Raw genomic sequence first — 27,114 nt, 5'->3', positions numbered from 1 at the left:
AGATTCTATAGGCTGGCTGCCAATCATGAATTCTTGTTCTCTTGCTAGGCTCTTGAACATTACCTTTGTCTTCGGCATGTTAACCTTGAACCCTGTATATTCTTGCAATTTCTCGGCTACAGCCCTCATCATTTGTTGAAGTTCAAGCTCAGCTTGGGCCCTATAACGTAAAACTATTCCAATATGTTTTTATTCCAATCTCCTAACGTCATATTTGCGTAACCGCCGACGCAAGCATCGGGCGGTCACCAGCAGGGTTGTCTGAACAGACCAATCAAACGATCTCCTCATTAATAGGCGGTCACTTTTGTTTGCTTGAAAAACGAATAACATTGCCTACACTGAGCTGGTTGTCTTATTCTAACTGGCTGACAAGAGGCGAGGAGCACACTCAAGTGGAGAGGGATTCGATGGGGTAGAGTCAGTGCACTGAAAATTGATAACCGTATGAAGAGGGTGGTGCCGGCGTCTGCGATTGGTCCGCTTTCCCTTACTTAGCTTGCGGTCGCTGGTCGAAAATCGCGGCGGCATGCAACGGAAGCTTAAGAATGGCGCTAGAACGGATCCTCAGCAAAGAAAAGTTGGCAGAACGATGTCCTAAACGTGCCGAAAGTGCTCGAAAACGTTACACGGCCACGCAAAAAGTTTTATTATACGCAAATAAACCCATGCTCTCCGGTAGGTGCGACTATAGCCAGTGCCTGAGCGATCGGCGGCAGCCATCTTCCATTCCTTTCGGAACGGGGCAGCCTGTGGCTATTCAGAAGAAAATTCAGTTTTGTTCAGCATATCAATGCATCTTTAACGCGTACACGTCATTTTGGCGCTGCGGGTTTTTGCGGTTTGGTGGCGTTGCATGACAGGCAGGTGAAGTGGGTGTCGCCCGAAACCTTTTGACAAATAGCCGAAGGCTAATGCTGAAAATGCGTCGAATCAGGAATAACTACCTTTTTTTGTTCGGTCAAATCACGCATAATCAGTGTGTACACGTCATATCAAATGCGGAGCTATCGCGGTTTTCGTGACGTCGCGTGACAGACAGGTGAAGTGGGGGTGGTCCAAAAAAGTTTTTGACCAATCGCGGAGGGCTGATTGCAGAATTGGAATAGAAAAGTTTGGAATAGTTTTACGTTATAGCGCCCCTTATTACACGTCTCGATTTTTTTTCCGTTAAAATTTGATAGGAGCTAGTAGCTCATGGCATTATTCAAGTTACACCAAACAGTAGGCCGCACGACTGGCCGCTCCAGGTAGTTTGCGTGTATTCGCGGGCTTCTTTCACGCTCGGAAAAACACTTTTATGTAGCACGTATTGAGCAACACAAAGCTGTATCGGGAGTTTTTCGTGTTACTCGGAAATTTTCTGATTGACTCTTTTCTTCTAATTATAATATTTAGGAAGTTGACTAATTAACTAAGACTAATTATCTAGTAAGGCCAATTGAAAAAAAAAACTGAGTATCTCAAAAAAAAACAACATTGCATTGATTCTGTCCAGCTACGTGGCATTTGCATATATTTAAATCTTCGTGCATGGTAGTTGGGACACCCTGTGTATGAGTACATCTTATGTCCCGTGCATTGCACGAAATGCCGGTGTTTCGGACACGTAGCTAGCGCTTGTAGGCTCATCCTGCGGCGCCCACGCTGTCGCGGCCGTTATGATCGCCCTGCATGAACAACTGAGAACACCCAGTGCCTTAATTGTTGCAAGAAACCGGTGTCTACTTTAATTCACTGCTCTCTGTTTCGCAAAACGAAAGCTACAAACATAAAAACCGGAGAAGAAGATAAGTCTGCTGAGGCTGCTTTACTGGAGCAGCAGCAAGCTCGTGTGACGAATCATGGCACTACATCTTCGACAAAAAGGGGAAGGCAATTAAGATTCCTATAAGGGCAGTTAGTAACGGTGCAAGTAATTTTATTACTACCCAAAGGAGGTGGCGCATGCTACTAGCGCAGGTATTAAATTCAAGAACTATAGATAGATGACACCGGTATAGTGCCATTTACTACCAAACCTTAGCGGGGCCATTTTATTACGATAGCAACTACATGGACACTCGAGGCGAATTTCCGCCGTCGCCGTCGACATGATGTTCCGTACAAAGTCCAAGTACGATAAGATCTCGGCCACGCGGTGTATGCTGCAGGTGCGAGTGAATGCCTGCGACGGTGAGTCGAAAAGGATGGTGGCTTGATCTCGCTCGCCCAGGGGAGGAGGGCGAAAATACCTCACTATAGGATGATCTCACAGTGCGGCCACACAGGATGTGCGCGCCTGTCAATTGTGATTACTGGACGGCGCGCACTGTGCCATCACTTATGGTTGAGCCACGCGCTCCACTGTTCGCGTTACATTTGACGCTTATAGTCACTCTTAAACAAATGTACACCCTTTTGGGAGTATACTTGCCATACAACAATAATCGTCATCTGTCTTGCTTGCGTTTCCTTTCTTGAAAACGCTGCGCTCGCTACTTTCCTGTCAAGAATGCTCTGTCTTGCTGATAACGCGCATAACGCCATTCGTGACTTGGAAGTACCGGGCTCGCAGCGTTAAAGAAAGGAAATGCGGACAAGACAGATGACGATTATTGTTGTGTGGCAAGATGCGACTCAAAGGGTGTAATTTTGTTTAAGAGTGTACCCATCATTCCCATGCTGGCTGAGCCACCATGCTTGCAGCTCCCGTAGACACTAACGCCACAGTTCCCTCTAGTAATTTTATGAAACGCCATAATCTGCAGCAATTGCGGTAAGTAACTTGCGGCGCGCGCTGTAAATGTAGTTCCTAAAAGATGCTATGTTAAAAATGAAATGACCAAGGTCATTTCATAATACAGAATAAGAATACAGAATAATACAGACCAAGGTCATAATACAGAATTTTTTTTCTATTTTGACCTTGTTCAGTGACCTGCTTCATTTTTAACAATACTTTTACCTGACTGCAGACAGTATTCCGTGTAACTAACTCTTGACTAGAAGATGCTGTGTGTGTATGTGTGCGTGTGTGTGCGTGCATGCACTCGTCTTACGACTCTTTATGATTTCTATACTTAAGGCGAAGCTTTCTTTGCCTCTACCGACGACTTTTCCACTGCTACTGCTGTCTTGCACGCCGCGACGAGGGCTGGTTGAAAAAGTGCATAATTTACATGGTAGGGACGAGGTTGAAGTGTCTGTGAGCCGTTTCGAGCGAGAACTTCTTGGGCGTCGCCCCAATAACCTCTAGGGCTCTCTCCGGAACTCCCTGTGCATGGACACCGTGCCCTCTGGACGGCTTTAATTACGCGTTAGCCCCTCGTCCAAGTATTGTAGAAGCTGCAGCGCTTACTTTTATACTCGCTTGCAACAGCCCAGATGGCAGATAGTATGGTAGAAAGAGAAGAGAGAGAAGAAAGGGGAAAGGGCAGGGAGGTCAACCGGATGGGAAGACCCGGTTTGCTACCCTACGTTGGGGAGAGTGGGGGGGAGGTAAAGTGATAGCAATGTAGAAATAAAAAAAGAAAGGAGCATAGACTTACAATCACAGTAGGTCACTGTCACCGCGTACCGTCACCGCGCAGCACTGTAGCACTTGCAGCACTATAAACATCTGTTCAGGCTACAGCCGCTTGTCCAATTCTGTTGCCCTTAAAAACTGCAACAGTGCTCTCGTCACCCTTCGCTGCGATGGCTTGTGATGTCGGCATTCTAAAATAAGTTCCTCTGTTAGAGGTCTTTGGTCAAAGTGCGCTATCGCGATTGCAAGCGATCGTCCCTGTAAATTATAGCAATGACAGTCACAGAGCAGATGTTGAAGAGTCTCGTCGCTACCACAGTCATCACACCAGGCGTCGTTGGCCCATCCGATTCGGAATGCAAAAGACTTAGTGAAGGCCACCCCTAGCCATATTCATCAAAGCAGGGTAGCTTCGCGACGGCAGAGGCCAGCTAGAATGCAAAGGCGTAGAGAGGAGTAGCAGCCGGTTGTTTTGAAAACTTCCTGCGTTCCACAAGGAGAACATGATGGTGGTGGTGGTGGTGGTGAATTGTAGCAACAGGCGGGTTTAGCCTGGTGAACAAGGCCGGCAATTGCTCCGCCTGAGCGTCTCGCACAATACCGCTGAAGGGTTTCACCATATGTCCATCAAACCAGTCTCTCTTAAGAAATCGATGAGGAGACGTGAAGTTTCTTTGCGCGCTATAACTGATCCCTCGGGAAATATAAGGTGTTGCAGGTGCGCATGCGGAAGGTCCTTGTTTTGCAGATTCTTCAGGAGAGTGTCTCTTTCATCTTGGAATTGCTGGCAGGACCACAAAAAGTGCTCAATGTCTCCTGTCTCGTTGCATGCCGTACAGTTCGGAGAATTGATTCGCCCCGTTTTAAATAACCAGGCCGGTGTATTAGCAGATCCTGTCCTTATTCGATATAGAAGTGTGGCTTCCTCTCGGTGCAATCTCTTGGTTACGCAGGGCATATGCGGTGGAACCCAAAGCGACGCAAAGTGATTTCGAATGTCAGATTTTTGCACTTGATTACTCTTTGGAGCCTTGATTTTGGGAGGATGATAGAGCGCTGCGTATGCAAGCGCATCAGCTTTTTGGTTTCCTGAGATACCAATGTGGGAGGGAATCCACTGAAACTTTACTGTGAAGCCTTTGTTGTTGAGTTCTTTCACGATGGCTAGTGATTTGCGTGGAAACTTGAGGGAGAACATGATGCCACGGGTGAGCATTCGAAGTTTTCTAGCGGCATCTGCCCTTGATAACGGTATCGGCTCCTCTTCGTCGCCTTGGAGAGCCGACCCAGCAGCGTTATCGGCGTGTTCTTTCCCTATGACGCCGCAGTGACTTGGAAGCCACTGAAATGTCACGTGGTGTCCTTTCTCAGTCACGGTATGGATTAGTTCTCTAATTTCGAATACCAGTAGTTCGTGTGGTCCACGTCGCAGGGCTTATGGCAAAGACTGCAGTGCTGCCTCCGAGTCACTGAAGAAGAAGAAGTAGCTTAATGATTTTTTTTGCTTTGTACATGACCATTCCTTCAATGTTTGTATTATTGTTTTGCCCCTCCCCCCCCTATGTAATACCCCACATGGGGCCCTTAAGGGAATAATAAATGATGATGATGATGATGAAAAATGTAGACAGGTCGGCCGGAAATGGAGCATCTGGCCTGCTACTCTACGTAAGGGAAGGGGAAGAAGGGAAGAAAGAGGGTCATAATGGGGGATGATAATGGGAGGAACGAGGTGAAGGACACATTACATAACTGGTATCACAAGCGTGAGTCCAGGCCCGTGTCGCCTAAGAAACGTGAAAGAGCACGCATTGTCTCTATCGTCTGCCTACTCTGTGGCCATGCGCCTAGCAAGAGGTCCTCCGACGCTAAGTCACTGAATATCGACCATCTTCGAGGCTGTTCTCTGCTGACGAGATGAAGTGCAGCGCGAAGAGCTGCAAGTTCCGCAGCCGTCGGTGTCATTGGGTGACACGTCTTGAAACTGATGGTGGTGGCTTTCGCTGGGAAAACCATGGCTCCAGAGGAACACTGGAGAGTTGCCAATCCATCAGTATAAATATGTACGTGGTCGGTGTACCCCTCGCTCAAAAGGAGCAGGTTTAGTTGTTTAAGAGCAGGTGATGACAGCTCAGATTTTTTCCTGACTCCTGGTACGGTGAGGTGCACTGCCGGTTGAGCCAAACACCATGGAGGAATCGATGGCTTAGTTGCGGCGGTGAAGCCTGATGGAAGGCGGGTGTAACAATCCGAAATCGTAGTACAAAATGATGCCTCCGGCCTTTCTGACGGTAGTGTTGCCAGATAATGGGAACGGGCACAGGCAAAGTGCCTAATCTGCACTCTCAACACTTCCACCGCAATGCATGTTTGTATGGGTTGGTCCCAGGCGATCGCAATAGTCCCTACTGTCGATGTGCATTTTGGCAAACCAAGACAAACCCTGAGAGCCCGAGCTTGAATAGCCTGTAGACCACGAAGATTTGTCTGGCAAGTGTTGGTCAGTATGGGCAGACTGTATCTCAAGATGCCCAGAAAAAGAGCCCTGTACAATTCCAACATTGCATGCACTGACATTCCTCAAGTCTTTCCGCCCAGAAACTTGAAAAGCTGGGAGATTGCTGTCAGACGCTGTTTCAAGCAGGTCACGTGGGGGCTCCATGAGAGATCTCTATCGATGATTATGCTAAGAAATCTGTGAGTCTTCTCATAGGAAATTATCAGGCCATTTATTGAGATGGCGTAGGGTTTCATTGGTTTGCGACTGAATGCCATCAGTGCGCATTTGTCTGACGAGATTTCAGGACCTTGGTTGCAGAGGTATATAGCTGTCAGAGAGGGAGCTTTTTGAAGTCTTGAACGTATTTGAGGACGTGTCACACCTGAAGTCCATATACATATGTCGTCTGCGTACGTTGATATCTTGATCGCTGCTGGCAGATGTTTGACGAGACCAATGAGTGTGAGGTTGAATAGGCTGGGGCTTGGTACACCGCCTTGAGGAACACCTCCGTAGGTGTAGGGTCGTGTGGTTTGACCATCGCCTGTAAACACAAAGAACGACCTCATAAAATGGTAATGAGAAATTCATTGAAAAACTCAACCACCTAGTCTAACTATATCAAGAGCATCAATGATAACCTCTTGAGATACGCTATCATATACCCCCTTGACATCCAAGAGGCAGATAATCTGCAGATAATCTTTTGCATGACTTTTGATCGACAACACTGTCTACTGATGAGCGACCTCGACTAAAACCAGCCATGCAATTTGGGAACATGTTGTAGTGTTCCAGGTACCACTTCAAGCGGGCAAGGATCGTCTTTTCCATTATCTTTCCCACACAGCTGGCCAGCGCTATTGGGCGGTATGAGATGAGTTCAAGTGGATACTTGCCTTGCTTCAGGAGAGGGACCAAGCGGCTTGTCTTCCATTCTTCGGGAACCATGCCATATTGCCAGCATACGTTGTAGAGATCTAACAATTCTCTCCGTGCGCCTTCACTCAGGTTGTTCAAGGCGTGGTAGGATATTCCATCTGATCCCGGGGATGAAGAACGCCTGCATAGAGCAAGAGCCGCTTCAAGTTCCTCCATTGTGAAAGGAAGTTCCATGCGGCAGTCACGCGAAACAGGGATGTCACTGGAGGCTGGAGAGCCTGCACCGGTTGCTTGGCCGGCGATCCTCGCACAAAAGTCTTCTTCAACATCAGCATCCAGTTAGGCTTTGATACGTTAGGCTCACATATAACAATGATTGGGAACAAATTAGTATATATATATACTGACAAAAGTCTGGAAGGGGTGATTTCAGTCCTCTTGCGTTCCACTGGATGATTGACGCTGCCTTGACTTCTTCGCGAAGGGATAGGCGATGGTTGGCCATGTCTCTATTCGAGAGATTCAAGCACTGGGCTTAAGGCGTCCAGTACTTTCAGTGCACTTGGAGCAAACGCGGTTCCATGTTTCAACAAGATCACTCGAATGGCATCTATGAGGGGACGCAGCATTGAAATAACTTGAGGATCTGCTTTGAGCCTGTCATCAGCGACAGGAGTAGGCTCCCTAGCGGGCTTGACACTCTGTGGTTCTTTGGGAAGTTGCTGGCTCGGAAGCGCATGGCATTCTTCTTGAGAAAGATTCCTTTCAACGGACTTTCTTTTGCGATTCAGCCCCTTTGTGGGCTGACTGGAGATTGTGGGTGCTACAATGGAAGGGCCCCTTTTCTTTCGTGTCTCTGCTTTTTGTGAGGAGGTTTGGTGACGCCGACGCCGACGGCGGATGCTTTCAGCAGCCTCTCTGTGTGACGAATTGTCCCGAACCATTTACTTGAGATCTGCGACCTCTTTCTTGATGTGAGAGCAGTCCCTAGACGAGGCAGCATGGCAACTATTACAGTTGCCGCACTTCAGGACAGTAGCTCGGCAAGTGCCCTCCGCGTGAGGTTCAGCACACCGGGGACACAGTAACGAGTTTGGACAGACCCCTTTGACATGTCCAAGCCTAAAGCACTGATGGCATTGAAGAGTCTTTTGTACGAATGGTCGAACAGGATGTTGGAAGTGACCGACTTTGACCTGAGGTGGCATGCAGTCTGATCTGAAAATCAGTTTGACGCAGCACAAAGCTCCAAGGCGGCTCACATGCTGGTTTGACGAGGACAGGCAAGTCCGCGTTGGGAATGGCGACATCAATGTCCCAAATTACACTTGCTGTGGATGCATCGTTCATCGGGATATAGGAACGCACTTTCATGCGTCCTAGCTCCGAGATTTGGTTCAGTTTTTCGAGCGCACTGCCGTTGGAAACATCGATTGCGAGGATAGTTTTGCGCGTATTTATCCGAATATCCTTAATTTCATTCGGCATAACCGCTTCTAAGAAAACAGATAGTTCTTGCCTGTTCAGTAATCGGAGGTTGCTTGAGGGTTCCTCGGGCACGAACACGATGGCGTGATTTTAGCGTTCAGGCTTTGATTTCAGACTCGCCGTGCTCGCTTGCGTTGATGTATTCGCGTTGACAATCCTCCTTTTGGCCCTCTTTCTGCTGACAGAGATGAAGCTATCGTCCGATGAGTCTTCACCCGACACGGAGTACAGCTCAGTGTCCTCGGTGTCACTGAGCATGCTTCCTCTATTCCTTGTGAAGGACGGCCTTGATGACCTCTGGCCAGGAGGGCCTCTGGATGGCTCCGCGTCCATGGCCACAAGACTGGGAGCTGAGGCACCAGGAAATTCCGAAAATTTCGCCAGAAACCAGAGAACACAGATAGAAGCGTTCTACCAAGAAGACACCACTTCGTCGTCGTGCTCCCAAAGAGGAGACAGAGAATGCGTAAAGGCAATGCCCTGACGAACGGGTGAATGAAGCGGCAACCGCACGCAGGCAATATTCAAGCGACATCGGCAAGCAGTGCGACAGGCACACCCTATCGTGCTGTCACGTCGCGGAGCAGCCACATGTACGCAACATCGCGAAAAAGTAGCCATATATTTACATCGTTGTCCGAATAAATACTATTGTGCGCTCGTAAAGAACTCTCAAACGTACCAAGAGGTCCCTGTTTTAGCCATAGTGCATAAGACCTCGCTTTAATATGCTGTCATCGCCAGTGGAAATCTGTTCCATGCCGCCAGCGTGAAATGCAGTAACGCCATCTGGTGCGCCAAAGTTTAAATAATTTCGTGGCTGTCGGTGGCGTTTTAGGCCTAACAGCACCAAAACAAGCAACCGATTTCAATATTAACGACAAGACAGCGCCGATACTTTGACTTCAGCGTTAGATGAGACGAAACGATGGCTGATTTTACTATTTATTTTTTACTGTCGTGGCAGAGAGACAGGTGGAGGAGCAAATTCAGATCGAAGTGGGCGGACTGATTGATATCATGTTGTTGCGCAATCACGCGGTAGCCGATGGATGCCGCCGCGGACACTTCTGCGCGAAAAGCGAAGTTTTCTGGCTGGCCAGGAAGCGGCGACGCGACAAGCGACGATGACGGATGGCCCTCCGCGACGGTCAAAGTTATCGGTCGTCGCTGTCGCTTGTCGCCGTCACTCGAAAATCGCGTACATGTGGTAGCCACTCTTCGCTCGTCGCAGCATGCATACATAGGATGATCGCAGGGGAACGGAAAGGCGCCGCAAGAAAGCGTGCTTCGTTTGAGGTCTCTTCTTTAAAAGAAACACTATTACTAGACATAACAACTGTCGCAGACAATATGTAAATGTTTTAATTGAAGGTGAGATACGGCACGTTTCTGTTATTTCAGAAAAAAAAAACAGCATGCAAGTTAGTACGTGCGGACAACTGACGCAGGGAGTGCAGAATCAATGGCGCACTAGAGCACCGCAGCGTCAAGACAACACGCTGGTGACTGTCCAGCAAATGTGAAGGATGGCTGAAGAATGGATGAATGATGCGCGTCGGATCCTTCAGTCCCGATGCGATACGCCCCTGTCAGGGAATGACAATGCTAACCTTCTCGCAGGCTACAAACAATGGCGCACAACGTCTCGAGCAAACAGATCTCACTGTGTGTTCTGTGTACTATGTGGACAAACACAAGCGGTGAAGGCAGGGTAACATTTAACATCACGTTTCACGCAGAAAGTTGAACTAGTTGGTGTCGATGCAGTTGCTGTGACATAACTACTAGCGCAATCCAGACTAATGGGAAAAAAGTGGGACAGGCTCTAGCCCTCTGTCCTGTCCCACTTTTTTCCCCATTAGTCTTGTTCGCGCTAGTAACTATGTCACAGCAACTGCATTTAACATCCCATCATGACTGCTGTAGGCCGTCAACACCACCGTCAAATATCGACAATGAACGCAAACAGCACAGACAGTGGACGCTATAACGTAAAACTATTCCAAACTTTTCTATTCCAATTCTGCAATAAGCCCTCCGTGATTGGTCAAAAACGTTTTTGGATCACCCCCACTTCACCTGTATGTCACGCGACGTCACGAAAACCGCGATCGCTCCCCATTTGATATGACGTGTTTACGCTGATTACGCATGATTTGACCGCAAAAAAGAATATATAGTTATTACTGATTCGACGCCTTTTCGCCATTAGCCCTCCACTATATTGGTCAAAAGTTTTCGGGCTGCACCCACTTCACCTGCCTGTCATGCGACGTCACAAAACCGCAAAAACTCACCGCGTCAAAGTGACGTGTACGCGTTAAAGATGCATTATATGCCGAACAAAACTGAATTTGCTTCTGAATAGTCGCAGGCTGCCCCGTTCCGAAATGAATAAAAGATGGCTGCCGCCGATCGCTCAGGCACCGGGTACTCGCACTTGCCGGAGAGCATGGATTTATTTGCGCCTAATAAAACTTTTTGCGTGGCCGTGTAACGTTTTCGAGCACTTTCGGCACGTTTAGGACCTCGTTCTGCCAACTCTTCTTTGCTGAGGGTCCGTTTTAGCGTTATTCTTAAGCTTCCGTTGCATGCCGCCGCAATTTTCGACCAGCTACCGCAAGCTAAGTAAGGGAAAGGGGACCAATCCCAGACGCCGGCACCACCCTCTTCATCCGGTTATCGATTTTCAGTGCAGTGGCTCGGCCCCATCGAATCCCTCTCCACTTGAGCGTGCTCCGTGCCTCTTGTTAGCCAACTCGATAAGACAAGCCGCTCAGTGTAGGCAATGTTATTCGTTTTTCAAGCAAACAAAAGTGACCTCCTATGATCGAGGAGAGCGTTTGATTGGTCTGTTCAGACAACGCTGCGGGTGACCGCCCGATGATTGCGTCGGTGTTTACTCAAATTTGACGTCAGGAGATTGGAATAAAAACACATTGGAATAGTATTACGTTATAGGCCCCACAGTTCCGCTTACATGGATTCCAAAAGTGCGTTGGATCTGCATAATTTTTTATGCTTCATATTTTCATCTTTTGTGTTTTGCATTGATCAGATGCAAGTTTATTGTGGCATTTTTTTCACTTTCAGCTTAAGTAGACACCGCCTTTTGGTTTGCTGCGGCGCTGACTGAAAACATATAAAGTAGGCCGTGCCGTGCCGTGTGCCACCGGCGAAACTCTTTTTCGTAAGCGTCCTTCAGCGCAAAGTAAAGGAGTTTATTTCAAAGGACTTTAATTAGCCCGTGTGTCAAGTGTATAAGCATGTAAACATGTAAATATGCAAAAATGTACGATTATCGCTGCAACAGTCCAATATGTATACATAAACCCACCATATACCCATGTTGCGGCGCTAAGCACGAGGTCGCGGTATCAAATCCCGGCCGCGACGGTCGCATTCCGATGGGGGCGAAATGCAAAAACACACGCGGTACTGAGTGTACTTATATTTAGGTGCACGTTAAAGAAGCCCAGGTGATCAAAATTTATCGGCACTATCCCCACTACCGCGTGCCTCATAATCAGATCTTGGTTTTGGCACGTAAAACTCCAGAATTGATTCAACAGGCCAATATTTCTTTAGAAGAGCTCTGACGCACGACCGTATATTTGTCTTTATTAGTCACATAACTTTTGCAAGGAAGGCTATGTAAAGCATGTCCCCTTCTAAGTCAAACTAGGCTGCGATACGGTGGTGTGCTTTTCGTCTAATGGGATGTCGCTATTTTCTTGGTGCGGCATTTGTGGCCTATTGAAGAACGACAGTCAAACGGCGATTTTTTTTGTTTCCACATTTCCTCTATGTCTTGCGCCAGGACAATGCACAGCATTTGCTTCGTCTTCGACGCAACTACTGCATATATTTAGATTGCTCTGTAGGAGATTTCATTGAACAAATCAGTTCGCGCTTGAAGCTCTCGGTTTCTGAACATTTTCAAATGTCGCCTTCATATAAACGTGTCTACTCACTCGTATGCCTGCTTCGGGCACCTAGTAATGGGGCGCTGGTTCCCAGTTCATTACTTACTCATTTAACAGTCACTTTCAACGTAGTAATGAAAAAAACGGAGATCACTATTGTCTGTTCCTTCCTGAAATAACAATGCCTTTGCGGTCGCTTCTTGTTTCTTCGAATGAAATAAAAATAACGAGCTGTAAGCGCGCAGGGAACCACCTTAGCACCAAACTCTATTGTGCATTTTGAAGTGATGGCTCTGAATCACAAACATGACAATATACCCGCAGGAGGCGTTGCGAATTTTTTTTTAGCATTATCTTCTTGGAATGTATAAAAGATGAGGACTCGTCTCCTCCTTGAAGAAGCGTGCGGTGCGTTCGACGACCAGCTGCAATGGCTGTAGCTGCGTGGCTACTAGTTCTGCTTCTGACAGGTAATGCTACAGTTTTTTTTCCTCTTCTAAATCAGTATGACGTTTCTCTTGGCCGCCAGGGCCACGCTGTTTTCCGGTTAACAATGGCGCCTAGCCAGTATTATTCAACTTAGTTCAGATATACGGTACTTTTTTAAATCTGAATATCCAGGAAGCGTAGTTTCACACTTTGGTCTTCTAGCAACGCAATTAGCTCCACGACGTGAGTCAATAGCAGCGAGTTCCACGAAGAGGGCATATTCAAAACTACATTCAATCTTAAAAGCATGGGCACCAGTCTTCCTAATGTCGACCTTGGAGTGCGATCTTAGCCTCACAAATCCTTCCACAGACAAAAAAAAAAATGCAATGACTTATTTCTCCTTGATATTTGGCTATGGTGAGTACATCCGTGAAAAAAAAACAATGAATGTTAGTAGAGCGAACGTTATTTCGTGTAGCAATGATTACTTGTATGCCGTTTCAGCTACTTACCGCAACTGAAACTGGCTCTAGGATATCAAAAACGCTAGCTACGTGCTTTGCGCGAAGTATTCCGTGATTAAATTAGAGGTATCAAAACGAGCGTTTCAGAAATACTATACGTCCAGCCTTGTTGGCTCATTTCAGCTCTTCATGTAGTGTTTACGCTCAATCTGCGTTTCCTGCAGCGCATTACCTTGATCTCGACGACAATGACCCTCAAACATGGCACGTATCCGTAATGGCGGATGAAATAAGAATCGGGTGGTTGGTCGAGAGACAATAAAAGCTTTTATGTGGATCTTATCTGCTGCGGGAATCAGTTTAACAGATGATTTACTTGGTGTTTGTGAGAAGCGCTGTCCTCTTTTAGCGACTATTTGAAAGTGTGCACCACACGACGAAGTTGGGACACGTTTTCAGGGCCAAACGTCTCTCTCATCCTAAACTTGTGGCGCTCCAAGAGTTGCATACACGTTCGATAAAAACCATCCTATCGCCCAGTGTGTAGAGTAACACACACTGGGCACACACACGAAGCGGAGAAATTGTTTGTAGCCGTGCAAAACACGGTCCCTTTCCGCCGCTGCCTCAGCGCTGCGCATCGATGTTGTTCCTGCAGCCACCGGCAGCCAGCGCCCGCAACGTTGAGGAAGTGGCGAAGATAGCTTCGGCTTACAAACTTCATCCTTACAAATGTGGCCGTTTTATTGGTTTCGCAAGTCACCGCTGTACTTGCACTTTTCGCTGTGCAACGAGGACACCAACCGATGGCAGCGACATATAGGAAATGCCTTCGTTCTGTAGGCTCGCGAACGTAAGCCAGCGTTCGCCGCCGGGCATGACTGTAACGTTGGTGCAGGGCACGCAAGGTTCAGCTGAACACTACATTGTTGAGCATTAGTGCCTCGGCACTGTAGTAGAGCCAAGACGGCTGCCAGATATTTCGAGCCAATGGAAGTTGTTGAGAGCACGCAAGGTGCTCCAGAGGCTGCCTTTTCTGTGCTCGGGCTAGTGGTGACGTAGTATGTTTTAGAACCAGCATTCAAAGTCACGCCATCATGGCCGAATCATTATTGGTGCTCTCTTTACCTAAGGCCACGTATAGTTGTGCTTAAATTGGTTGCTTTGTTCCTCTGAGTGGGCCGCTCGCTATCTGTTCGGCCAAAACCTAACATGCCTAATGGACTACCTTCCGCACCCAGGCTTTCTGGCAAGCTACGAAGCGAAACCGGGTGTGAGGCCGTGTAAGTATACGAAAATAAGTACGTTTTCCTTTTCTGTGGTGGAGTGCTCGAAATGAGGTGTACGCGTATGCGCTCGCCACAACGCTTACCAGCTGTGGCTAAGGGAATGGCATCATTTTGCTCGGCCGTGCGCCCTTCTACAAAATATCACGCAGGTCTCTGCTCACGCAACTACCGAATGCCAATCGGCTAATCATGTTTGACGTATTGTGTTTTATCCAAGAGATTCAGTAAGCGTACTTGTTCATCAATTCAACAGGTGGAAGAGGAGATTTCGAAGAGAATCTCGAAGTGCGGGGAGCATTGTTCAGCATGCGTCCCCTGATGTGTATTTTGGATACGAGTAGTGCCACAGCAGGGGTCGTGCCAATGCGACAAATTTATCGTCTCCTAAAACGTATAGCTATACTGCCCCTCTACCGAGTGGTGACCGCAACGTAGCTCACTGCTGACACGTCAGCACGTATTAAAACAAACCTTCGTTTCTCACTGCGTTTGGAAAGACTGAGAGGTGCTACTCCGAACCATGCAAAATGCACAAAGCTTTTTATGGCAGACTAAAACAACATTTCAGAACACATAGAAGATGAATACTTGCTATGATTTTTTTTACGATAGGGACAGAGGCTGCAGAAAATCCTGCGGTGAGCCAGCGATTGCACTAGAGCCATTTTTTTTCCTGCTGCGCTGGACCATCCGTTTTTCTGAGAAACTAGCTGGCGGCCGACAACGACATTTATTTTCGAATACTCGGTGTCATTACAATGCGTTTACTGGTCATACTACGATGCCACTGATCGCTACGCTCATAAAACCAGTTTTGCATTCCTCCCACGTTTCTCTTTCCTTTTTTTTAATCACACATTGCCACTTGCTTGGCAGATTAAAGTTCAATAAATGCGTTCTGGCCTTCTTCCTAAAGAACTGTACTGAAGGTTCCACGCGAGTATTTAGTGTATTTAGTTTCACCTATTTATTATTACTAAACGTAGTGATACCACTTTATAATTCATCACATGATGTCCGGTGTGTTGTTTACAAATTTGTAGGGAATGTTCAGAAAGGCACGAATATTCCTGGGCAGCTAACTTATTGGTGGGTCACTTATCGCCAAGGACTTGTATGATGGACCCTTTCTATCAAGGGTTAAGTTGTACAAAGCATTTTTTTACATATGTGAGGAGTTTTTAATTTTCACCTAAAACTAAATTTATCTTTCTCAGCATCGTACTAGTTTTTGCTGTTACTGCTTTTTCATTACCTAAGAGGTTGAATTTTAAGGCGCTATCGGCTATTACTTGTCCTGTGAATCAAAAATACTTCGTTGAATTTGGAATATTCCGTTTCGTAGAGACGCCTTTGTAACTATACATACTGAACAAAAACAATCCTTCTGGCTTTTGCTTTTTTAGAACAATGGGATGGATAGAGAACACAAGTATATATATATATATATATATATATATATATATATATATATATATATATATATATATATATATATATATATATATATATATATGTATATTCAGAGAGAACTACGCAACTTTGAGCAGCGTCATATCACAAATAGCCAGCAACGTTGATGGCAGAGACTGTAATCATAACAGGTTGCTTCTCGGCCGACAGCAACCTCGCAAGGATGTTTCAGGTCGCTTTATGCGGGGATTCGAAATTCACAGACGCATTCTGCTTCTATATTTCCGATCAGTCAAATGTTGTGTTTTGTAGTTGTAGGTAATGAGGTCATGGCGCTCGGGTACGTTCGCTAGCATGTCAATTTTGCTATATGACACCCTTGCAGGTCGTGTTCTTTTATCTGTGGCATTTATTTCTGTTCATATTAAAGAAAGCATTGCTCGTGCACTATGGAACAAAAAGAAGTCTAACACAAAGGCCTTATGCCCAATCTTGCATGATTGCATCATACATTTTTGACGCAACGGAAATAGCTACCGACGTGCGTTGCCATGCTAGCAGACCGCATGCAATCATCAAGTGCAATGTTTATTTTTTGTTACAGTTTTATATAAGCATTTCAATTGATCAGACAGTGAATAGCCTACCACAGATATAAATGTAAGAACATCTGACTTAGTTTTGCCCCTTTTTTCGATGCCTGCTACAATTTTTTTCCCATTGTGGAAAGCCATCTTTGTTTTCCACCACAGATTCACTTAAGAAATATTCTGAACACAGCGGTGTCGAATAGAAATGAAACTTGGGTAACCGATATACCATTTCATGTTAATTGGAAGAAATATAATCGACCAGCAAGCGTAGGGCCGAGAAATAGGTGGTGAGCATGAAATTAAGAAATTTACAGGCATAAAATGGTGGCAGCTGGCAGAGTAGAGCGGTAATTGGATATCATTGGAAGAGGTCTTCCTTCTGCAATGAACATAAACAGGCTGCTGCTTCTGATGATGACATACATCATCTTTTGTTGTCCGAAGCCATATGTAGCTGAGATCTGAGGGCGCGATGAAAATTTCAATCGGTTGAAATGAGCTCGGCAATGCTGCCGCTTCGGCTTCCCCAACAATAGTTGAGACTGAATGAATGTCAAAGATGGCATTACGTTCCATAACAATTTCTGTTTGTAAGATTTTTTTCTCGACTCGTTCGCGTAGACCGACCGCTTCTCTTTGCAGTGAAGCGACGTACGTTTTCTGCTTAGCTAATATAGGAACGAAATACCCGCATCGCAGGTCCTGCCTCCTAATTTCCCTACAACCGTTTTGGCATTATGTGGTAGGAGTATTATCGCTAATCTCAATGGCAGGTTTGCGCTTGAGCGCGTTATACGTGCGCATATGAAATCAGCGCAGACGTGGTGCACTAGTAAAATGCTTGTCTGTGCATCACCCTTATCGCTCTATTTATACACTATTCCTGGGTTTGCGTGATGAGGTCCGGTGAACTAACCCTTAAACTAAAGCGGCAAAACTGTTAGTTCGCCAGCAAAACCACAAGTAAAACCTGTACAGCCCTACAAACACTTTCTTATAGCGTTTGTTTGCGAAGGCAGTATAGTATGCTCTGAATTCACTTATTCGCACCACTGAAAACTGTGAGCCAACGCTCTCGTAGACGTCTCCGACGAAAACTATAACCTGCCATTTTCACCGTGACCACGTCCCATATATATTCATAAGCTTACTCTCCATGCTGAGCCTTTCATTTACTTTCATGCTCCCACTCTGCGCCAACCAGATCACCTTCCATGGATTTGTCCAAGAAACGACTACAAATGCCAACAGCGCTGCGTCGCCAAGAACTACAATGCAGGATTCTGCGCTGGGCAACAGTGCATATGTAAAGACTGATAGTCACGGGACTCCAGCACATTGATGTTGAGCATCCACGCAATAAATCGGTTGAGAGCTGAGTATGTATACTCACCGAAGAAACTTGGTTTTGTCTGTTTTGTCTTCTTCATCCAACGCACTTCACCTAAAGGTGTGGGGTTCTCACCCGTGCTCTTGGGACAAAGGAACGACAACACAGTAGTTCAAACAATCACAAGGGCATTTATTGCCCCTTTCATAGACCATGTGCCCGCTAGCCGAGTTGCTATCCCCCAAAACATGCCGGTGGGCGCGCGACGAATCGAGGAAGTCCGACTCACCGCGACCGGATAGCGAGCGAATACGTTCGCCCGATGCTGTGCACCAACGCCTGGTCGTTAGCGCATACGGTCGCGCGAACGGTGGCGCGTTCGGACGATCGTATTCGTTCATTCCGGTATAGGCCTCGCGAGACGGTCTCGCAGAAGCATGGATCGGCGCACGCGCGGAACGTCTGCGCCGCTTGCCAATCCGAAGCCAAAGAGGAAGAGCCTTCTCCTTTTTGCGCCCAAGTAACCCCGCCGTGAGGTGGCGTTAGCAGAGCAACACTCGCGCCATCTCTCGTACTACCCTGCAAGCATAGCGACCACATCCGTAAAGCTCCTCGGCGAAGCCGGATTACAGAAGGCGGGAGCTATGCAGGGAAACATATCAGGGGACGCGTGAGAGTCGCGCATCCCCACAAAGGTTCCCTTCTCTTTAGACTTATCTATAAGCCGAGTAATCTTTTGATACTACTGGTAAGTAGACCGTCGGTGTGCTTTTCTTGAATGGACGCGTCGACAAGAAATTGGGGAGCTCCTAAGCCTTTACTGTGTAGCGTAGGTGGTGGACAAGAAGTATAGGTGGCGTTCCTGCTGGTGTATTTGTATGTGATTCGTTTGTGTTCTACTCAGTTGTTTATCCTGGTCATTGTCTATGTTATGTGCGCTCATTACGGTGCGCCATTATGTGCGCCATTAAGCACCATATAGAGCGACCACTAATTGTAGCTCATGCCATCAGCTCAATTACCACGTCAGTAAAGCCCCGGTACATGCAGATACATCTTGTGACGTATACCCAAAGTTTCTTTACTTCAGGCTCGCCGCGTGTTGTTCAACCGTCTCGTTTTGTGCTCGTCTGCGCTTCCGCAGTGCCGGCGCGTTACAACGCGTAGCCCGTCTCTGAGGCATTTCGGCAGCTCGGTGTCCTCGCGCCGCTTCTACTTAGCGATGGCCCCTCTCAGGTTCACCATATATAGCAGTGCAAAGCTATCGCGAATCGCCGGCAAACGTGTCACTCATCCCTTCGGAGTACAGGCCGCAAGGTACGTCTTCGCAGCATCTGTGAAAGTCTTGAGCCCTCGCCGCCAACTACGAAAAAGTTTCTAAATTGCTCTATGGTCTTACGTGCTGGATCAGAACAGGTTTTTATTTCGAGAGTTTGTGTGGCGCTCACCGCCAGACGAAAAACATCTTGTTCTCGTCATTTAGGTAGAGAGGCCTAGGTCTCACATCTGCTGTGCACAAATAAAGTTTATTCCTCCTCCTCCTCGTAATCCTGTCATTAAACTGTAGCTCTTGTTTTTATACGCAGTAGACGTCCGCCAAGGCGAACCTGGTTAAGCCGAATTTCCGGATATGAACAACTTTTGTTTGGCGTTCCATAGGCCCCATGAAAAAAACAAAACCGCTTAGCACGAACTGATAATCCGCTTAAGCCGAACTTCCGCCGCCGCCACTCACAGCTGCTACTCTGCTCATCGAGATAAGCTGACATTAAGAAGGTGACTCTGCTAGCTACACGAAAAGCAACAGGCGCTTCAGTGAAACATATACAACTATGTCAGCATCGACGATCACGTGAAAACTGGCATGGCTGACACTATAGAAACAATAACTGAGGAGCTTCTCGGTGTGTCTCTTCGGGCTGGTAATTATAGGTGAAGGCATTGTCCAGGAGTCACAAGAACCAGCTTCGCACATTAGACAGCTGATAATACCCTGCATACTTTACGTTGACTGCACGGACGCCCGCCATCCTTTCTGTGCCTGTTATGGTTAGGAATTGCATTCACGGGCGTTTATTCGTAAATAAATGGAATGGTTCAGAGTGCTGCATGTCATCTATGCGGCTGCCCAGAGGACATCGGCCATTTGCTCTGCCAAGGTGGGCGATTTGATTTAGGAAAACGATCAGTGTCCACAGTATTGTGTAGACTAGACGACTCTCAACTGTCTGTGCAGACGATCCAGGAATGGCGTCGCCACCGATCAGCAGTGTTGAAGGCTGTGAATGCATATTTCGGTTTTTTGAGTACAACTGGCCTGTGCGAATATCTTTAGTTGCCTGGAATTTCCTCTGCATTTCTTTCCTCTCTCTTTCTCTTGATTATTCTCCTGTTCGTCTCCGCCAGCGTAGAGTTAGACAACCAGACACTTTCCTGCTTGACATATCTGCCTTTTCAGTATATTTTTTTTTCTCTCTCTTGCTTCTTTCGTTTACAGGGAGCGCTGTTACGGTCATTGCCCAATTCAAGTGGCCGCATCGCCATCGCTATCATTGCAGCCTTTATCTGAAAAGTAACTGGCCACTTTGTAGTCTTACTCCCTGCATAGTATACTGTGCAAATATTGATGCTGCGACAGGTGCCAAGAAAGGTGTGTCACGATACGATGTTTTTTTTATGATAGGTAAGAAATGCTGAGTATTTGCAGTTCTAACGAGTGTTTTCTGTTTCCTTGCACATTTGTATATAGAGATATAGGGATAACGCGGCGCGCTCTTCATAGGTTTTGCTTAGGGCGCTTAATAAAAACCACGCAGCAGCCCTCCTGGAGATTTCTGTAAGTACTCTCAAAACTAGGGAAGTTTTTTACTGCCAAAATAATTATCTTGGGCAAACTGGAAGCACTAAATCGTTTACAGACGCTATCTCTTTACCGAATATGTACAGTGAACGCCACTGCGCGTGGTCACCGCGATGGAGTCTCCTGAACCGACTTCTTGCTTGAAAGCTATGCAAATGCTCGGACAAACCTATGTGAAATATGTTCTTATAGTCGGGTGTCTGTATAACCGAAAGGAGCATAACAGAATGAAGCCTCAATGCAGCGATCGCACGGGTTCACTGCGAGAGCGTTTTCGCACCGTGCCGTGAGATTTAGGCAGCAGAATATGAGCATTTGACAGTACACAAGCAACGATTGTTGCGCGGACACTATCAGAGCAGTTCAAAAATAATTTCGTTATAGAGACTTCGACGCCTATGGCCATTGCGACGATTCAATGTCTTTTTTTCTTCTAAATTCTTGAACGTTTCAAAATTGTTTCTGAAGCTGCGTCGCACTGTAAGTTTATCGGTCTTCTCAGCGTGCGATTTCTGGCTCCTTCTTTTTCGTAATCCAGTACATTAGTTCATTACACAAACATGTGACAATGTACCATGCTTTCTTTTAAAATGTTTCTTACCGCTCCCTTTCCATTCCAGTGAACTTTCTATAATGTAGCATCAACAAGTTCATAGACCAAATAAAGCGTCCCGGGCGCGGGCGAGCGTGTCAATGCGCGTCTTCTGCTACTCACCGAACATCGCAGTCCCGCCGCCGTAGCAGAAATCTTCCTCGCATTTGTGCTTGTTGCATGCCCGAGTTGTAACCAGTGGCTGTTTGCCGGTTCTAAGTTTCGCGAGCCAAGCTTCACGCAGCTTCTTGTACTGCGGCTACGTGTGAATAAGGCTGACACCAGGCTCCGTTGCGTACGTCCGGCACTGCGCCACGCTGCACGCCTGCAAAAGCAGCCACTACCTATATTATAGTGCTTTCAAATGCTCGGGAAAACCTCACCACTTAATTAGAACCGCAGCGCAGGTGGGACTTTAAACTTTCGTTTTCAGTTCGCTTCGGCGCTTCCGAAGCAGCCGACGCGGCCGCTGTGTCCACGTGATCCCTCATGCCACGTCACGCCGATGGTGGCGCCAGCTTTTCCAGTAGTGGAGCTCGCCCCCAATAATGGCTCAAGACCATCCGATCACGGCGTACATTAGCACCGAAACGCTTAGGGCCCAGATTCTTGATGTTTCACGGCTGCAACCAAGCTCTCTCGCCTGCCTGCCAGAACGACGACCACAGGCGTCATTCTCCAACGTGGTCAGCATCCATCGTGCCTCCCTACCATCGGGCTTCACACCCTCAGCACGTTCAACCGCAGCTTTGGGGTGTTTCAAACAACCTCAAGTGCGTCTTACGGTTCCAGGGATAAGAAAGAAGACCGACCTGCCTACCTTGGCCTTGAAGCAAGCAGCTCTGGATTGTTTGCGCTCTTTCTACTTTGACGGAGACCACATATATACGGATGGATCTTCCACTCAGACCAGCTCCACCGGCCCAGTGGTTATACCATCACGATAAGTAAGCGTCCGATACAAGACTTCTCACGTGACAACATCGTTGCCCTCCGAGGTGCCGTTCATTATATTAACAACCAGACGGCTAATCGGTGGGCAATATTCTGCGACTCGAAGGCCGCCTTACAATGTCTTCTGTCAGCTCTTCGTCGCGGGCCTGTGAATAGCTTGTGTCGGAGATACGAGAAATGCACCATCATATGACCGCGAAAGGGCACGACGTCGTGTTTCAGTGGCTACCGGGCCATTGCGGCATCTCCGGCAACGACCTGGCTGACGAAGCTGCTAGGAAAGCACACGAAGGAGCAACCCTTGTTTCTGTACCTTTATCACGGACTGACACAGCACAGTACTTAAGCAAGCTAGCGCAGCGTATGATATTGGAGAAGTGGCACACACCGTAATTCACTCAACATCGATTGCATTCCGTCGACCCTTCTATGCAACTGCGGCTGTTACCTGGGCTTCTGCGAAATGAGCAAACAATGCTGTGCCGCTTACGCTTGGGCGTCGCATTCACCAATGCATATACGTGTTTGATTGGAATGGTTGATAGCGCCGAGTGCAATGCCTGCGGTGCCGAGGAGACTATAGAACATCTACTGTGCTACTGCCCATCTTTTGAAAATGAAAGACATGACCTCTGCACAACTCTAAATCAGTTAGATCGAAAACCGTTCACCTTGAACAAGATGTAACCATGGCCTCGCATATCGCAGCTGCAAAAGGCCACAAAACCGCTGCTGCGATATTTGAAAGCTACCGGATTGAGTCACCCTCTGTGATCCGCACTGAATGACCGATCGATATTCCCAGTGGACTTTCCCTTCTTCTTTTAATCTGTGTAGGCAATGTTATTCGTTTTTCAAGCAAACAAAAGTGACTTCCTATGAAAGAGGGGAGCGTTTGATTGGTCTGTTGAGACAACCCAGCGGGTGACCGCCCGATGCTTGCGTCGGTGGTTACGCAAATTCGACGTCAGCAGATTGGAATAAAAACGTATTGGAATAGTTTTACGTTATACGGCCCCACGATAACTACCGAAGCATTACCCGCTGTAAGACGCCCAGCGTTGCTCACAATGTGATTTGCAGCACACAAACGCACAAACGCACAAAAATAGAAACGCCACTGACTGTGTACTGGGGCTCTATAAGTATAATCAAATTACCTGGCCTCTCTTGCTGTTGCAGTTCTCGCTTCTGTTTACCAGTGAATGTAGTCTTCAAGGGGAGAGGTTCTTTCGTTAAGAAGTCTAGTGCGTGGCTTTTTAATCTTTTACTAAGGAAATACTTTGACAAAAAATATGGCTCCACGACGGGTGGAGGTCTTTAGCAACAAGGACGGCTGTAAAAGGGGAAGTGCAGAAAGGACATTCCCGTGCAAAAGTACTATGATAAACGTTTTGGAAATCTTAGGTAATGTTTGGAGTTAACCTATGTCGCATGTTGTGTACATATGTGTCTGAAGGTTGTCCAGGGAGAATGTGTTCAGCTTTTTGACACATCATTGCATGTTACCTGTCATTGGATCGACGTATTTGTGTGTATTCGTTTCAGTCGCACTGTTCAATACACTTTGTGGACTACATGTGAACCTCACACAGTCCAGTGGACCGAATATAACGACCGGTTAAACCTATACGCTACAGCGACGCGCATTTTTCTGGTCAAGTACGCGCTGTAGAATATTCTCGACTTCCAAGTACTGCCTGAGAAGGGGAGGCACCGCTGCTCCTAATAAAGACCATCGCCTTTGGAAGAATATTTTTTTTCTAATCATCATCCGTCATGCCATCTTCGCAGGTGACGCCGCATTGGCTGATCCCATCGCACAAGAGGCCGAAGAAAACTGCGCCGTTGCAGCGTTCGTGTGGATTGTGTTCCCTGAACAGATCCCGCGTTTTGTGCGAACACCGTACGAAGAGCACAGTGAACGCATAGTGTACAGTTAGCGTCAAATGTTTACAGAGCGTGAAATCCTAGGAAACGAATTTCCGGGGCAGCTTGCGACCGCAGCCAGTAAGAGGAGGAGACGCACGTCAACCAGACGCACGTCAGTTTGCTACTCTACGTAGGGGGAAGAAATAAAGGAGTGAGAGGAAGGCACTAGCAATTCCAACTCGTGGGGCTGCCTTTCACGCATACAGTCGGGCACTGAGGCAGTCGAATTAAGTTGTAATAATGTCCGCATCGCTTTGTAAGCCTGCGACTCATGGGGCTATGGTCCAAGAATTGTTGTCTCTGAAAACGATCTATTCTCTAGTCGGTTTAGCACACCTTGAAGAAAGTCACGTTTGACGTCATAACGATGACATAAATGACAGTACATGTTCCATTGTCTCTTCACAGTTGCACGAGTCACGCATGGTCTGCCATTCCGAAAAGGAACGAGTAGGCTTTCATACAACAGCCACCCCTAACCAGAGGCTGCACAGTAAAGTTTCATCATTGCGGGAGAGGTGCGACGGAATTTTCAGCTGCAACGAAGCGTCAATTCTGTGGAGATAACAGTTCGAGACAGTCGAGATGTTCCGTGAAGTTTATGCCTTGATGCACATGTGAGCAAGCAAACGAAGACCCCTCGCAAGCTTTTTCTTGAAAAGGGTATGGGACACGTCCGGGTTCTTTTCGGTTGGTACCGCAGCGAGTAAAACCGTACTACGCCATGTTATTTGCACATATTTGTACAGGCTGGAAATACCAATACAGGGCAGCGGGCTCAGGCTGCAGAAATATTTTTTTCAGATCCCCCTGTCCGCATAATTCTGATTCCGACTGTTCACTCAGTAGGTGTTGTCAGTGCTTTTCCGACACAGCACCTGCAAGACACCATCGAGACACTTTTGCCTTAATAGTGACTACTACTCCTCAGCGAGTGTCATGTACTGAGTCACTTACATAGAAAGAACAGATACTCAGTCGTGTTTGCCACTCGGCCACGTTGGGGGGAGTCAGTGCGCACCAGTTTACGCTTTTAACCATAAAATGCTTTTAGCTACCGCTGCTGGCGACCTTCAAGTGGCCTTGAGCCGAAAGCCAGAGCCGTTATGCGGGCACTAAAACGAAATGATCCGGGCAACCAGTCAAAGCTTAAGCTAATGTGGTCTCTGGCCTTCAAATCTTTGTACAGGACCGCATTATATACGCTAGTTACAGCCCAAACAAGTTACAAAAAATATTGCTTACGAGTTCTCCCTAATGTTTGTTCACAATATCACTCAAGCGGTAACTTTTAGTAAGCTGAAGTTTTATTGGTCATTTCCAATAGGGCGACGTTCAAAAGGCAGATACAGGGCACCATATACTTCATTGTCATCTTTTGGCGCTGAGACAGCGTTGTCTGTGCTCGTTTGAACGCATGCGGTCCGCGAGTTCCGCGGCGCGAGTTCTTCGTCGCCTCGAGAGATGGCGCCAGGCTGCGTGGCCCCTCCTTTAGGTAATTTTCTTCTAGCTGGGCAGTGCACTCTGTCTCCCTGGCGTCTTTTGCTGCCTGTCGTGCCGCCGTCAACCGGTTTTCTTCTCTAGCTGGGCAGCGTCCATTTGGACCAGTGCACAGTATGGCGTGGTGTGGTGTGGTGTGGTGGATCGTTGAGAACATGCACTACATCCATTTTAAAATTGTGGCTTGTATCACCTACAACCAATATTTTTTGCCGGTTGCCATTTGATGCTTACATCTAGTCACGATTAAGGAAGAGCCAGCAATTTTTTTCAGCCCAGTCTCTTAAAGTTATCTGAATCTTCTGCGCACATGAATTTTAGACAGACGTAGCCAGTGCATATCTACCATTTATAATCACTGATCTCTAAGCACTTGACATCGGTGAAAGGGGACGCTAGGTGGGAGCGATTGCCGGCACTGTGCAAGCGTACTATTTTTGAACAATTGTTGCAATTCAGAGCGACGCTATATTTTGCAGAACACGTAATCTGGGCTTCCAATGAGATTTTTTTAAGGTTAAGATGGATTTTTCCTCAAATCATGATTTTATATAATACTTAAATGGTAACTATATTCAAGTGAAAATTATGTAAGCTTTAGCAGCAGGTTCGCACTTTGTCAGCAGAACCTGTCAAACCAAGGGACGAGAGGGGGAATGGAATGCAGCTGCTGAACAACCTAGCATATGAGTGGCACGAAAACAAAGTTGATAAGTTCTTAAATGGTTTTTTTTTCGTCCGCGCTCGATATGTAATAATTACGGTGAAGCGCTAAAATACTCTGAGCAGGGGATGAAAATTTTTTCTGAAAATGGGAGCCACAGACAGTGGAAAACATGGAAGTTGTGCCACACGTATTGGTGAACAAATATTCCAGACTCAAATCGTGAAAATATAATGTGCAATTTTGTCTTCGGCCTAATTATTCCAATTCACAAATTCAAATCTCATTCGAATAGCTTGGACTACTTCCCATCTTCGTCAGTCTTGCAGGACGAAATATTAAACTAGAGAAGAAATGCTATATCATTTATTCAGGTGACAGTGGATGCAAATCACAAGAAGTTTCGTAGGAAAGCACCCAGTTGCTTAGGGAGCCAGAGCTTTTCAGGTAAACCACCTGATCACTAGCAGTTACATTTTGCTCATTTTGGAAAGGCTGTGCGTCATCAGAAGACTGCTGGAAAAGCATTCGATATTCCATTTGATGCGCTTTCAGCACCACTCAAAGCACGTTCAATTGGCCTTACAATTTTACTATTCCCACACTGCTAATATTGACTTTTGGAAAATTGATGCTTTGATTGTGCTCGATCCCATGCTTTCCCTTTTTAGCCTGTACTTCACGCATTGATAAATATATATTTACATTGCTGTTGAATGAAATGCACTTAGGGGGTCTATTATTTGCTTACGAATGGTACTGACAATACGACAAGCATGTTCAC

General features: G+C 46.8%; 1 long non-coding RNA gene across 1 annotated transcript; it reads left to right on the top strand.

Moving 5' to 3' along the window:
• Positions 1 to 12,614: 12,614 nt before the first annotated feature.
• LOC129380888 (uncharacterized) lies at positions 12,615 to 17,884 on the top strand. The gene is made up of 3 exons (XR_008609086.1): positions 12,615 to 12,777; positions 14,445 to 14,486; positions 17,703 to 17,884. It is a non-coding gene; the product is annotated as an uncharacterized lncRNA (long non-coding RNA).
• Positions 17,885 to 27,114: the final 9,230 nt, after the last annotated feature.

This window comes from Dermacentor andersoni, chromosome 1 (genome assembly GCF_023375885.2).
Source record: "Dermacentor andersoni chromosome 1, qqDerAnde1_hic_scaffold, whole genome shotgun sequence".
Lineage (NCBI taxonomy): Eukaryota > Metazoa > Arthropoda > Arachnida > Ixodida > Ixodidae > Dermacentor > Dermacentor andersoni.
Note: the sequence above shows the minus strand (reverse complement) of the source record. Positions and strands in the feature narration are given on the sequence as shown.